This window comes from Squalius cephalus (genome assembly GCF_949319135.1).
Source record: "Squalius cephalus genome assembly, chromosome: 9".
NCBI lineage: Eukaryota > Metazoa > Chordata > Actinopteri > Cypriniformes > Leuciscidae > Squalius > Squalius cephalus.
The window spans coordinates 42,972,559-42,986,045 of record NC_137130.1 but is presented as its reverse complement, the minus strand read 5'-3'; the positions used below and the strand labels follow the sequence as shown (position 1 = coordinate 42,986,045).

The 13,487-nt window shown below is 36.8% G+C and overlaps 1 protein-coding gene across 1 annotated transcript in view; it reads right to left on the bottom strand.

Moving 5' to 3' along the window:
* Positions 1–13,219, bottom strand: part of LOC307164980 (uncharacterized protein) — a 33,374-nt gene extending 20,155 nt beyond the window's left edge. The window contains exon 1 of the mRNA XM_079882232.1: positions 13,074–13,219. The gene's annotated coding sequence lies outside the window, so the exon portion shown is untranslated. The remainder of the gene's footprint in view (positions 1–13,073) is intronic.
* Between the last annotated feature and the right edge of the window lie 268 nt (positions 13,220–13,487).

The following is a 13,487-nucleotide window of genomic DNA, read 5'->3' as shown; positions in this document are numbered from 1 at the left end:
CGAGTGTCACCTCTGCATCCTGGAGAGGGGGCGGGGTATGAAGTGTCTCAATTGTATTTAAAGAGACCGCACCAAAACGAGTTGATCTCAGACGCACGTCAGAAAAGGGGTAGAAAAGGGGCCTGTGGAGCTATAATAATGAGGAATTCAGACCCAAGCATTGCAGTTCCGCTTTATATAGACTACAAATGTATGATTTATATGTAAAAAGGAACGATTTAAAAGCATGATATGTCTCCTTTAAAGGGGCAGTAAGTAAGAATTACTCCCATCTAGTGGTGAATTTGTATTTTGCAATCAAACTAATTTTGCTCTCCAGCGCCTCGCGTTTTCAAATGCGCGTTGCATCTACGGTAAGCGATATGTACCAAAAAGCTATGACAGGATGTCTTCTAATAGCACCTCGTCGAGTTTTCCTTCTGGTGAACTGGTTTGTTATTTCAAACAAACTACAACTTGACACAACGAACAAACGAATGTTACAGTTTTGAACAAACAAAACTTACAACCTTGTTTATAGGACCATCTCTACTTTACTCAATAGCTGCTATTCATCAAAGAGCCTGTTTAACTTTTAACTATGTTCTACTGTCTATATCAGTGTTTCCCAACCTTTTTTCAGTCAAGGCACCCTTTGAAATTTAAAAAAAATGTGTGGCACCCTACACTAGTGTTGTCACGATACTACTTTGATACTATACTTTGAAATGTGCTGTTTTTTTTTTTTTTTTTTATTATTGATGTGAACAAATAAATGACAGGTAGGCTACCATAAGATTTTCTTCTTCCTGTTCCTTTTTTTTTCTTCGTTCATGCATGTTACAAATGAATGAATGAATTAAACATTTTTAATTTTATATAATATATAATTTTGTTATAATTGCACAAGATAGCTTGTTTTTACTATATTTTATGTAGCCTAATAATTTCACAGTAAATCTCCAAATTAATGTAGAAACATCATAAAGACAGTATATTTCAAATAATTGTTTAATGGCATCTTTTTATGAATGAAGTGTTATTTGATTCTGATGTCACTGCTGCACTGTCACATGTGGATCCCACACGCGTCCCATTTTCCAAAACTATTAACGTTCATTTAAGACTTTATTTAAAGTCCCTGTAAAGTCAAAATTAAGTATGTGTTCTGAGTTTGTCACACCACAGAAAAATGTGTTATTAGCCACCCAGCCAAATTTGAATGATAAAAAAAGACGGCAAGTACATAAAATAAGCTATCAAAATCTTGAAAAAATGAGCAGTGGTCTCTGCTCTCAAACGCTGGGGGCATGTCCGCTGGCTGCGCTGAAACCACACCTACTCGTGAGAAAGCTGCCGTCGTCGTCACACTCAACTGTCTGTCACCGCTACAGCCGGAATGGATGCTCCAAGCAGCTTAATTTGTTTTACAAAGCCATACATGTTCGAGCCTGGACTACCTACTATAATTATAACATAAGCACACAAGGCAACTTACACTCATTGGTGGGCACGCACTGCTGATGATGGCACCAGTTGTCGGCGCGACGGGAGGATGAAGGCCGAGGCGGGAGAGAGTCGGTTCGGCCACATTCACCAGTAACAGCGGATTATCAGTGAATCCCAGTTGTCTCCGACGAAAAGTTTATAAAACTATCCCGTGTAAAATGATCACTACAGAGGCGGGTTTTGGCGGTGATCCTCAGCTCTCCATCAAGGTGGCTCTTCACAAAATTAATCCACCTCTTGTTGATATGATAGTTTTTCGGAAATGTAAATAAGGACACCGATCTGTTTTGTACGTGATCGCATCCAGGTAATACGCATTTCCGTGATGAAGGCATAGCTAGCTAGCAAACTGACTGTAGGATGTAGTAACTAAGTTAATAGTACTGACAGTAACTCGCGATTGAGTTGCAAACTGATGTGAATGGGCTCCAGTGCGTCATCAAGTAGGGGCGTGTCCAATAGCTCAGGGGCTCCAGTGCATCATCAAGTAGGGGCGTGTCCAGGAGCTCAGGGGCTCCAGTGCGTCATCAAGTAGGGGCGTGTCCAATAGCTCAGGGGGCCTCAGTGCGTCATCGAGCCCCCGTTTTAGCCCCGCCCAAAAAATCCGGAACACAGCAACGGTGAAAAACTGTTTAACGGTCTAACTCCACAATTCAGCACTTCACAGTTCACAGTCTTTGTAATATGATTTAGCAATACATTTCTAAAATTTATAATGTGTTTAGAATTTTTTTTTAGAATTGCCTTTACAGGGACTTTAACTAATTTAAGACAGCTCTCATGAGGACACTCAAAGCGAGAGCGTGAAAGAGAAGTCGAGTCTGGCGCGCGTCGTGTCAGCATCACAGACAACGCATTCTCTTTTGTATTTTCTCGCTTGCATGGTTAGAAGCATTTGCATGAAGAAGAACGTGATTATATAATGTAACGCTAGCCAAAGGATGACAGAAAAAAATGCTGCTTTAATTGCGTTAAATATTTTTAACGTGTTAAACTGAAAAACATTAATCGCATGCGTTGCGTTGACAGCTGCACAACCGATGTGTTTATTTGAATACGCGGCAAGACGGACGTTATGACAATGTGTTCGTGTGTATTTGACTGTAAGCGCATCAATGAAAAATAGGCAGCTTTATGTGGACGCACTGGGAATGAGGCACGGGAATAAAATCACATGCAAGCGCAACCTCCGCAATTCAACGCCAAAAACGTATGATTTGCATTTGTATTATAAATTTGTGCGCATTATTTGTTGTTATTAGAGACTTCCGACGATCCGAGATTGATGGTAAAGATTTGTTTTTTTTTTTTTACACAGTTTCCCGCTGGGAAACGCTGGTCTATATAGGCTAATAAAAAAATTAAAAGCCTGTAATTAAGACCTTAACATTGACTTACCTGTCGAGAAGAAAGCAGGCAACTTAAGCGTCTCTTTTGAAAGCTTTCTCCTGCATTAGCTATCCCAACATTATAGCTAATAACCCTTGTTTTTGTAATCTCCGATCACGTTTCCTTTTACGGTCTTATTGTGGAGTTTTTCGACTAAGAGGACTCGTTATCCTTTGACTTAACCGTGCAGTGCAGCCTTTTAAACTTGCCGGGGCAGTGACAAAAGCGCCTCTCACTGCTCTGCTCCTCCGCTTCTGCTGGTTTCAGTCACGTGACGCGGGCTCTGAACGAAAACGCGTTGTGGAAACGCGTTGGCCTAGTACTTTTTGTCCCTCCCTGCTATTATAGTTTTTCAAGATGGCGGAACTACATGGAAGCCTCCGTGGACCTACCCGTCCCATGTATATAAAGATAATAAATTCTTCGTTTACGAGGATAAGTCAGATCATTGGCAGAGGTATTTGGACACCATTGAGGACATATTTATGAATAAAAATATTGATTTTAGATAATAAAATACCTAAAAAGTTACTTGTTGTCCCTTTAAACATAAATAACACATAAGCCAATTAAGAGGGAGCACGCCAAGATGGCGTCTGTGTAGCTGTACCTTTTCTGTGTCGCATAAACTTTTGTGCAAAACAATCTATTTTTTCCTTCCTTGATTTTTTGCGTTACTTGTACAAGTGTATTTATGTTTTGAAGGATTCTACAGCGTTATTAAGCTGAAATTAACAACATTTGCCTTTTGGGACTGAATTGAACATCTGTTGCGGCCTGCCGAGTGCGTTGATTGAAACACGCGCTGCCGAAACATAACCTGAGACAAATGGAAGGAATGGCGGAAAGTGTGAAGCCGAAGCGTGTGCATAATTATGCTAAAATCACCCCCGAAGTCGAAGAGAATTTAAGTATGGATTGTTTACCATCTGCAGACACCCCGATCAACAGCCCTCTTCCGAAGATACGACGGCAGGTATCTGAGCCCAATACGGATATACTAAATGATATACTGAAGGCGATTGAGAGGCTGGGAAAAAAGCAAGATGATTTCATGGAGAAGTTAGTGGAAATTGAAAGGTCTGTTGCATCCAATACGACCCTGATATCCTAACTCGCCACTAAAGTCGATTCAGTTGCCGACAAAACGGAGAGGGCTGTAGCTAAAACTAACGAACTAGGTGTTCAAGTAGCGGCTGTGATTACTGAAAACAAACAACTGTGGGAAAAAATCGACGAACTGGAGGCATATAAAAGACGATGGAATTTGAAAATGTCTGGTATTCCGGAGGAAACAGGAGAAAATGTGAAAATGATCGCAATGGATATCTTTTCTCGAATCTCGCCGGGACTGAGAGACGTTCTTCAGACTTCCATTGATGTCGCACACAGAATCGGCCCGAGAGCAGGAGGCGCGAGTCCTCGGCGGATTATCGTGCAGTTTTTGTCACGCACGCATCGGGATCGCATCTGGATGGACGCGAAAAACTCGGAAGTCCTCAAACAGAAAGGCATCAAAATAACAGAAGATCTGACACAACGAGCGAGGGAGGCACGGAATAAACTGTGGCCGCTGGTAAGTCAAGCCAGGAAAGATGGAAAACGAGCTGGGTTCAAGGGATCGGTTGCCATTATTGATGGAAAGAAGATTACAGCGGATAATATGTGAATCATGTTAATATTTGCCCTCCCTTGCCTATCCTTTGGTGGACACACACACACACACACAAAAAAAGTGACATTGAACCTTAGATGAAAGCAGGGCTGTAGCCTAACCTCTTTGCAAAGATGGTGTCCTTTTGTTTTCTCATGGTATTCCCTTTGAATGCTGGCCTATTAGTTATTTGATAGGTCTTGATATTCTCTAAACCACTCTAAGCTTGATATGGAAGGTTAAATAGATAAGTTTTGCACTATGTTCCTTCTCGCATAGTTAACTCTTTGACCTATTAGGGCAGATTGTTCTTTTTTTGTTTGTTTGTTCCTAAATGTCTTTTAATATTTCTTGTTTTTCACTTAATGTTCGGGGGATTCGCGATCTTACTAAACGAAAAGCTTTATTTTTATTTTGTAATTCTAAAAGAAGAGATGTTTATTTTCTACAAGAAACTCATTCTAGTGTAAACGATGAGTCCTTTTGGTCAACTCAATGGGGAGGTAAAACTTTATTTTCACATGGATCTACTCATTCAGGTGGAGTTGTAATTTTATTTAACCATAATTTTAGTGGTAAAATTCTTGAGTCACACTTCTCTTTAGAGGGCAGATGGATAATAGCTGTTGTTCAGTCAGGAGAAGCTGTTATTATTTTATGTAATGTATATGGCTTTAACAGCTCTAACTTGAACCATATTCTTTTCCAAACTTTATCTACAAAATTACTTGCTTTAAATTTGAAATTTCCTTCAGCAGCGTTTATTGTGGGAGGAGATTTCAACGAAGCCCCTGATCTGCATTTAGATAGATTCCCCCCAAGACTTAATGTTAATCGCCTTAATTTAGTTATAAATGATTTTTGTAGCAGCCTTTCTTTGTTGGATGCTTACAGACACGTCCATGGAAACAGTATCTCGTCATTTACATGGTTTAAAGCAGACATGTCACAAAAATCTAGAATAGACCTTTGGCTTATATCTGACCACCTAGGTTCTTTTAATAGCTCCTGTACTATTTCTCCTGCCCCTCTAACTGATCATGCCTGTATTGATCTTGAAATATCTGAGGTTCGTAACCGTTTCCAGAGACGACCAGGATACTGGAAAATGAATACTTCGTTTTTGCAACTTCCTTCATATTGTTCAGGCATTAAGAATATTATCGAAAAATGTAAAGTTAAGTCAGACTCTGCTATTGCAAAGTGGGAACTTTTTAAATATGAGTGCCGAAACTTTTCTATACAGTTTGGTAAACAACTTTCTAAGGCAAAGGAGTCGAGAAGCTCTGCGGTCATAAAGGAAATTAATAATATTTTATGTTTGTCATCTCCCAGTGAACAGGACAAGGAGAAGTTGTATTTATTGAAGGAAACTCTTGATGTTCTTTATGCAGAAAAGGCCAAAGGTGCATTCATCAGATCAAGGGCAAAATGGCTAGAATTTGGAGAAAAGAATTCTACATATTTTTTTAATTTAGAAAAAAGATGAGGTGAGTTAAAAAGGATTTCAACCCTAAATATAAATGGTAATTTGACTACTGATGAAGGCAAAATTTCAAAGTTTGTATCTGACTTTTACCAGCAACTTTATACTTCTTCTTTTAGTTCTGAAATTTCTAATACATTTTTCTTAAAGGTGGAGCCATTTATTTCATCTATAAGTGAAGATAGTCATGCTGTTTGTGAGGGAGAGATAACTGTGGAAGAACTGGACATTATAATTACTAAGACTCCACTTAATAAGAGTCCGGGCCCTGACGGGTTACCATTTGAATTTTATCGATCATTTTGGAGTGATATTAAATATTTGATTTTAGATTTTTTTAAAGAATGTTTAGATCAAGGGGAATTATCCGCATCGATGAAGCAAGGTCTTATTACCTTAATTCCTAAACCAAATAAAGATAAAACATTTTTAGATAATTGGCGCCCTATAACGTTGCTTAATTCTGATTACAAAATATTAGCTGCAGTATTTTCTAGGAGACTAAAACCCTGTTTAGATGAAGTTGTCTCTCTCACACAATCTGGCTTCATGAAAGGTCGACACATTTCAAACAATATTCGTCTTGTTTTGGATCTTTTAGATTACTCGGAGTTGGTTAATGATGATGCACTTATCTTGTTCCTAGATTTCTACAAGGCATTCGATACAGTAGAGCATACCTTCATGTATGATGCTTTAGGACGATTTGGCTTTGGTCCAAAATTTTTGAAAACTGTTCAGACCCTGTATAAAGACATCAATAGTAATGTATCCTTGTCTAGTGGGACTTCACCACGGTTTGTCATTGAGAGAGGCATCAGGCAAGGCTGCCCTATTTCTCCATTTTTGTTTCTGTTGGTTGCAGAGCTTCTCAACCTTTATATAGTGAATTGTTCGAATATTGAAGGGATCCAAATAGCAGACCGAACTATTTTAACCAGTCAACTGGCAGATGATACATGCATCTTCCTGAAGAATAAAAGACAGGTCCCCATTATATTAGAGGCATTACAACTTTTTTCAGATGCCTCTGCACTCAAAAAAGTGCTCATGGGCATTCATTCGATGAACATAAATCACTCATTTTAGATCAATTCAAATATTATACATTTATAAGGAGATGTATTTTTGTTTTTTTGAAGAAATGTAAATTACCTAGGTTGTACATGTAATGAGAGTGAATTTACTTGGATCAATGACTGAAATTTACGTTTGTGGCCTGACCCCGCCTACTGCGCGTGTCACTGAGAGCTGTGGACTGTGTTCGAGAAACTTTTTTTGCCAACTTTTTTTGCCGCCATTGATTGGAGTCGAGAACTTTCGACGGATCCTGCTAAAGTTGGGTGAGTAACGTTATTCAAGACATTTCTAACAATAACAATGCAATTTCATACCCAGTTACAGTTAAAAAAGTATTTTACCCCCTATGTACACTTTGTTAGGCGAAGCTGTATTCCATGGTGAAAAAAAAACGTTTCCGTCGTTGACATTGAAATCAGTAACTTAGTTTTACCATTAGCTTTAAGTCTGTGAGATGTTACAATTGTCTGTATTCTGAGGTGTTTTGTTTTGTGTATTGTTAATCTCATTTTCTGGTGATACAGTAAGGAAGCGATCGCATTACTGACAGTTCTCCGCACTTTGCAACGGTCGTGATATGACGTCACATTCTGCGGCATCTTTTTTAAAAGCATAAATTCAGTAATATATAACAAATAATGATATATATATAAAATGTAAAAATATACAATCTACTCCAGTGATGGGTCGTTCATTTTGAACGAATCTTTTACTCAGAGTCGCCAGAGTGATTCGAAGTGCGTTCCAATCGACCGTAACAGAGGCGATTCCGCCATCTGAGTGAGAGATTCGAATCCAAAGGGAGCAAACATGTTTAGTTCGAAGGGCACTGCGAACCATGCTGCGGACGGCATAGGGAATAATGGAACATCCATAGAGAGGTAAATGCGCACCGTGTCACCATCAGTCAGCACTTACGATGGTCGACTGGTGGACCTCTTTCATATGATTATGAATGGGTATAACAAAGTAAAAGTGTCCAGAAGAAGCTGAGACTGTCATTTTTTTGTTTGTCTTTATTTACCTGAGGAATGTATTATGAGGCAGCTACAATGCAATTATTATGACCATGGATTAAGAACACATTCACATGATTAACTAATGATTAACTAAATCAACATTCATTTTCATATTGCTTGCAGGCTCATCAAAGTCTCTTCTGCAGTGCCCAAGGAGTTGTTCAAATAAAGATATACAACATTTTGGCTGTGTTGGATGAGGTATGTTATATTTAAGCTATGCTTAAACACATGTAAATATGTATATCCAATTTCTACACATGAACAGCTATTTCTTAACTTTTGTGTATTTTTTTCTAATATTAAAGTGTTAGTTCACCCAAAAATGAAAATTCTGTCAGTAATTACTCTCCCTCATGTTGTTCCAGCCCTCGTAAGACTTTCGTTCATCTTTGGAACACAAATTAAGATATTTTTGAGGAAATCTGACAGCCGTCTCACTCCTTCAAAAGCTTCTATGTTATTTAAGACAATGTTTTATATAGTCCAAGTGATTACAGTGGCTCAACTTTAAGTTTATCAAGCCACGCAAATTTTTAGCATCTTTTAGTGCGCAAACAATATACGACTTCAGTCATTACTCCAAAATAACAACTTTATTCAACTATTCATTTTCTTCTATGTGTGCCTCTGAGTGAGTTCACATAGAGCTGGTAAGTCCCGCCCCTTCCACTAACCCCGCTGGACCTCTAGGTTGAAAAATCGTCAATGCAAGTGAATGGGAGAAAATAATTATTTTCTGGTCCCGTTTGAATTGTGCCATGAATGTGAACATATGTTGTCTGTGAATTTTTTTATATAATCTTTCGTGTGAAGAATGCTACAATTTAGCGGGTAGAAGTTTGATACGGTTAGACTTTGTGTGAGAGGACTTTGTGGACTACAACTCTTCGCTGCTTTCGACGTGTGCAACAACGCAGCGCTTATGTGTTGTATGTCACATGCATCACACACATGACCAGCGTCAGCCAATAGTGAGCCTACGTTCTGACGTACAACCCAGAAGCGCTGCGCTGTTACACTATGTGAACTCACTCAGATGCCCACATAGAAGAAAATGAATAGTTAAATAAAGTTGTTATTTTTGTATGTTTTTTGCACACTAAAAGTATTTGTGTCGCTTGATAAACTTAAAGTTGAGCCACTGTAGTCAATTTGACTATTTTAAACATTGTTTTTACTAACTTTCTGGTCTGGCAAGTTTCGATTACAAAGAAGCCTATGAAAGAGTGAGACAGCCCTCAGATTTCATCAAAAATATCTTAATTTGTGTTCCGAAGATGAACGAAAGTCTTACGGGGTTGGAAAAGCATGAGGATGAGTTACTGTACGTTCACATGGCCGCCGGCGAGAGCGGCAAAATTCACTCCCGCCGCCCTGCCAAGGACGCTGGAGAAAGATTCGGGGACGCTCCGATGCTCTGACGTAGAACCAAGGCTATCTTTTGATCCAAAATACCACAAAAACAGTAATCCACATATCCAGGATCCACATTCTTTAAATTGTAATTTATTCCTGTGATCAAAGCTGAATTTTCAGCATCATTACTCCAGTCTTCAGTGTCACATGATCCTTCAGAAATCACTCTAATATGCCGATTTGCTGCTCAAACATTTATTATTATCAATGTTGAAAGCAGTTGTGTACAATTTCTTTTCACGATTCTTTGAGGAATAGAAAATTCAAAAGAATAGCATTTATCTGAAATAGAATAAACATAATATTAATAACATAACATAATAAATGTCTATACTGTCACTTTTGATCTATTTAATGCATCCTTTCGGAATAAAATTATTAATTTCTTTCCAAACGGTATAAGATAATGTTATAAAAGCTTTTATGTGACACTGAAGACTGCAGTAATGATGCTGAAAATTCAGCTTTACCAACACAGAAATAAATTGCATTTTAAAATATATTCAAAAAGAAAAGTTATTTTAAATTGTAAAAATATCTCACAATATTACTGTTTTTGGATTAAATAAATGAAGCCTTGGTGAGCAGAAGAGACTTATTTTAATACATTTATATATATATATATATTTCTGTTTGTAATGCAAGTTTAGTGGGATGTTTTGTTGTTTTGACCATTACACACACACTGTTTGTGTTTCTTGTGTTCTCCAATTTCAAGGATTGTGAGAAGGCTGAGAAAGCAAGCTGAGATGGTCCTAAGGATCTGTGTGGTCCATGCGGAGGGTGCACAACAACCACCAAAAGAAGTGTCAATTGTAATTCAGACTGTGCTGTGTGCCATCACTTTGCTTATGGACATAATTTATTCTCTGGATCTGAGGTACCCATCCAACCTGCAGCATACTTTCGAGGTCTTTCAAAAACTGAATCTGGATGGACAAAGGCTAGCTGAAGATGTTTGGTTTGAGTAGATCAGTTTTTAGTTGTTTTTTTTTAGTTTTGTCTGCATTTCTGTTATAACTGTTTATAGCATTATGAAATGAATAAACTGTTTGACTTGCTATTTGATTTGTTTGCTTTTTTGGTGTGCATACTGTAATGGCATATTTTTAATGTATGCAACAATGTGAAAGACATGCATGGAAGCAATTCTATGATCAGCACAATATAGTCAATTTTGAATATTTGCCATTCTGTTAGACCTATAGAAAAACACATTGGTCAGTGTAATACATAAGTTATATTTTACTTTGGAAAAATTACATTAGTTCAATGTAATACAGTAAGTTTGACTTTCAAGGAAAATTACATTAGGTCAATGTAATACAGTTAAGTTTAATTTTCAAAAAAATTACATTAGGTCAATGTAATACAGTTAAGTTTAATTTTCAAAAAAATTACATTAGGTCAATGTAATACTATTAAGTTTGATTTTGAGGAAAATTACATTAGGTCAATGTAATTGTGATAATTCAGATAGAAATAGTTTGATTACATCCGACAGACATGATTACAAACAGCTTTATCAATGTAGTAATTTTATGTGGAAATTTGCCACATGATTAATATACATTCAACTGATGAGGTATTTTTTTGAGTGTGGCCTTTCTGTTAATCAGAGTAAATCAGAGATCATGACAATTCATCATTCTGCTATCCCAGATATATGTGGAATTAAGGTAAAAGAAAAGGTTAGGTATCTTGGTATTATAATCACTAAATGTCCACATGAAAGAGTTGAAAATAATTTCTCTACGTGTTTACATAAAGCAAAAATGGTTTTTAATTGCTGTTCTCAGAGAAACCTGTCTATCCATGGACGTGTTCTGCTTTCTAAGGCTGAGGGAGTGTCGAGGCTGGTATATCCGGCTCTCTCCTTGTATGTTAGCTCTAAAATGAGCTCAGATATTGACAGGGCCATATTTAAGTTCATTTGGAAAAACAGAACTGAATATATAAAGCGAAAAACGATCATCAGAACGCTTTCAGAGGGTGGGCTTAACGTTCTTGATTTCAGTACTCTTAATACTATTTTTAAAATCAACTGGATAAAACATTGCTTGGCCCATAATACTTCTATATGGTTTTATATCCCCAATTTGTTTTTTGAAAAGTGTGGAGGATTAAAGTTTTTATTATCATGTGACTTCAAATGTAGTAAACTTCCCATCAAATTATCCAATTTTCACAAGCAATCACTAGATGCATGGAAAATAGCCTTTAAACATAATTTCTCCCCACACTCTTGTATAATATGGAATAACCAAAATGTATTATCTAAAAGAAAAAGTATATATAAAAAAGAATGGTTTGATAAAGGAATTATTTTTATTTCCGACTTACTAAACTGTAATGGTGAGACTTATACTTATGAACAATTTCTTGCTCTCTCAGGTATTGAATCTACATGTAGAGATTACCATATGGTTGTTAAAAATATCTCCATTAAATTGCTTCAGCTTGTGAAAGCACATCTCAGTTACAACTCAGTGTTACGGCAGACTCCTAAACTTATTATAGGAGGTGTTAATATTTTGGATATGAAGTGTAATAACTCTTACATTAGAAAGTGTCTTAATCAAGATATCAGCTGTTACCCAAAAGCAATTCAAAAATGGAAACACATTTTTTCTTCTATACCTTCAACTGAGACAATCTGGTCAGCAAGTAATACATTTTTACTGCCAAATAAGGTCAAGGAAATTCATTTTAAAATACTACACAGGTATTATCCATGTAACGCATTTCTTAATAAGTTTAAAAAAGATTTATCACCACAATGTTGTTTTTGTGATCTTGAAACTGAAACTCTCATACATATGTTTTGTAATTGTAAATATTCTGAAGACTTTTGGAAGCAGGTATCTATGATGGTTTTTGATACATTCTACAAAATAATTAGAATTGATGAGGCTATGATATTATTCTTGGACTGCAATACTGGCTCAGATATAATTGATAACACATTAAAGTTAATAATTCTTCTTGGGAAGTTTCATATACATAAAGCTAAAGTAATGTCTATAATACCCTCCTTTATTTTTTTCTGTAAGGATCTTAAAATATTCTATGACTCATTGAACTCAATCACTGGAAATAAGAAGTGCATAAAAACGTCTCTTATATTGAAAAGAATAATTTGTAGAATTTAATGTTTTACTCTGTACAATGTAAGATCTGTTATATGTTTTCCCCAGTTTCTGTTTGTCTTATGTTTGATGCATATATTTGATATGTCTGTAAGTTTTTTTGAAAGTAAAAAAAAACAAAAAAAAAAACAGCCAATTAAGCAAAAACCTGTCAACAAAGGTCTGAAAAAACAAAACAAAACAAAAAAAACATGCTTGACATTCAGTCCCCCTCACTTTTAGATTGTATTTGTAATCCCCAATCACTCTTTCTTTAGGGAAAATTCTAAAGAACTTTCTATAGAAACTTTCTGATACGTGTCTGTAATGCATAATAACATTGGCTCCAGAAAACAGGTGTTCAAATGAACTACGAGTCCACAAGTGCTCAGTATTAGAAACATACTAACCTGTTGGACTGTAGCCGGAGTCAGAAGAGCAGCTTCTCCTGGATCGAGTCTGAGAGATGATGTGTCTGACAGATTTCTGTCTTATATAAAGCTCTTCAGAGGGCTGGACAAACACACACAAGCCTCAACAGACCCGTCAGTGCAATGCTTCATTCATGTGAAAGGTATTTGGCTCTGTTCCTGTTTTCTCTATATGCACATTTCTCTGCTATAGGCCTATGCAAAGTTCACACTACATATTTTTAAGAGTGAAATGTAAGCAGTTTTCCAGCACTTTCAAGAAGTGACTTCCAGTGCTTTACAAGAAAATGTATTTAATAAAATATTTTATCATTATTGGTCACACGTTGCAGAGGGCAATACGAATATCAGACCTTGGCATTATAAGCTTGTTTCCATTTGCTTAAACAGGGT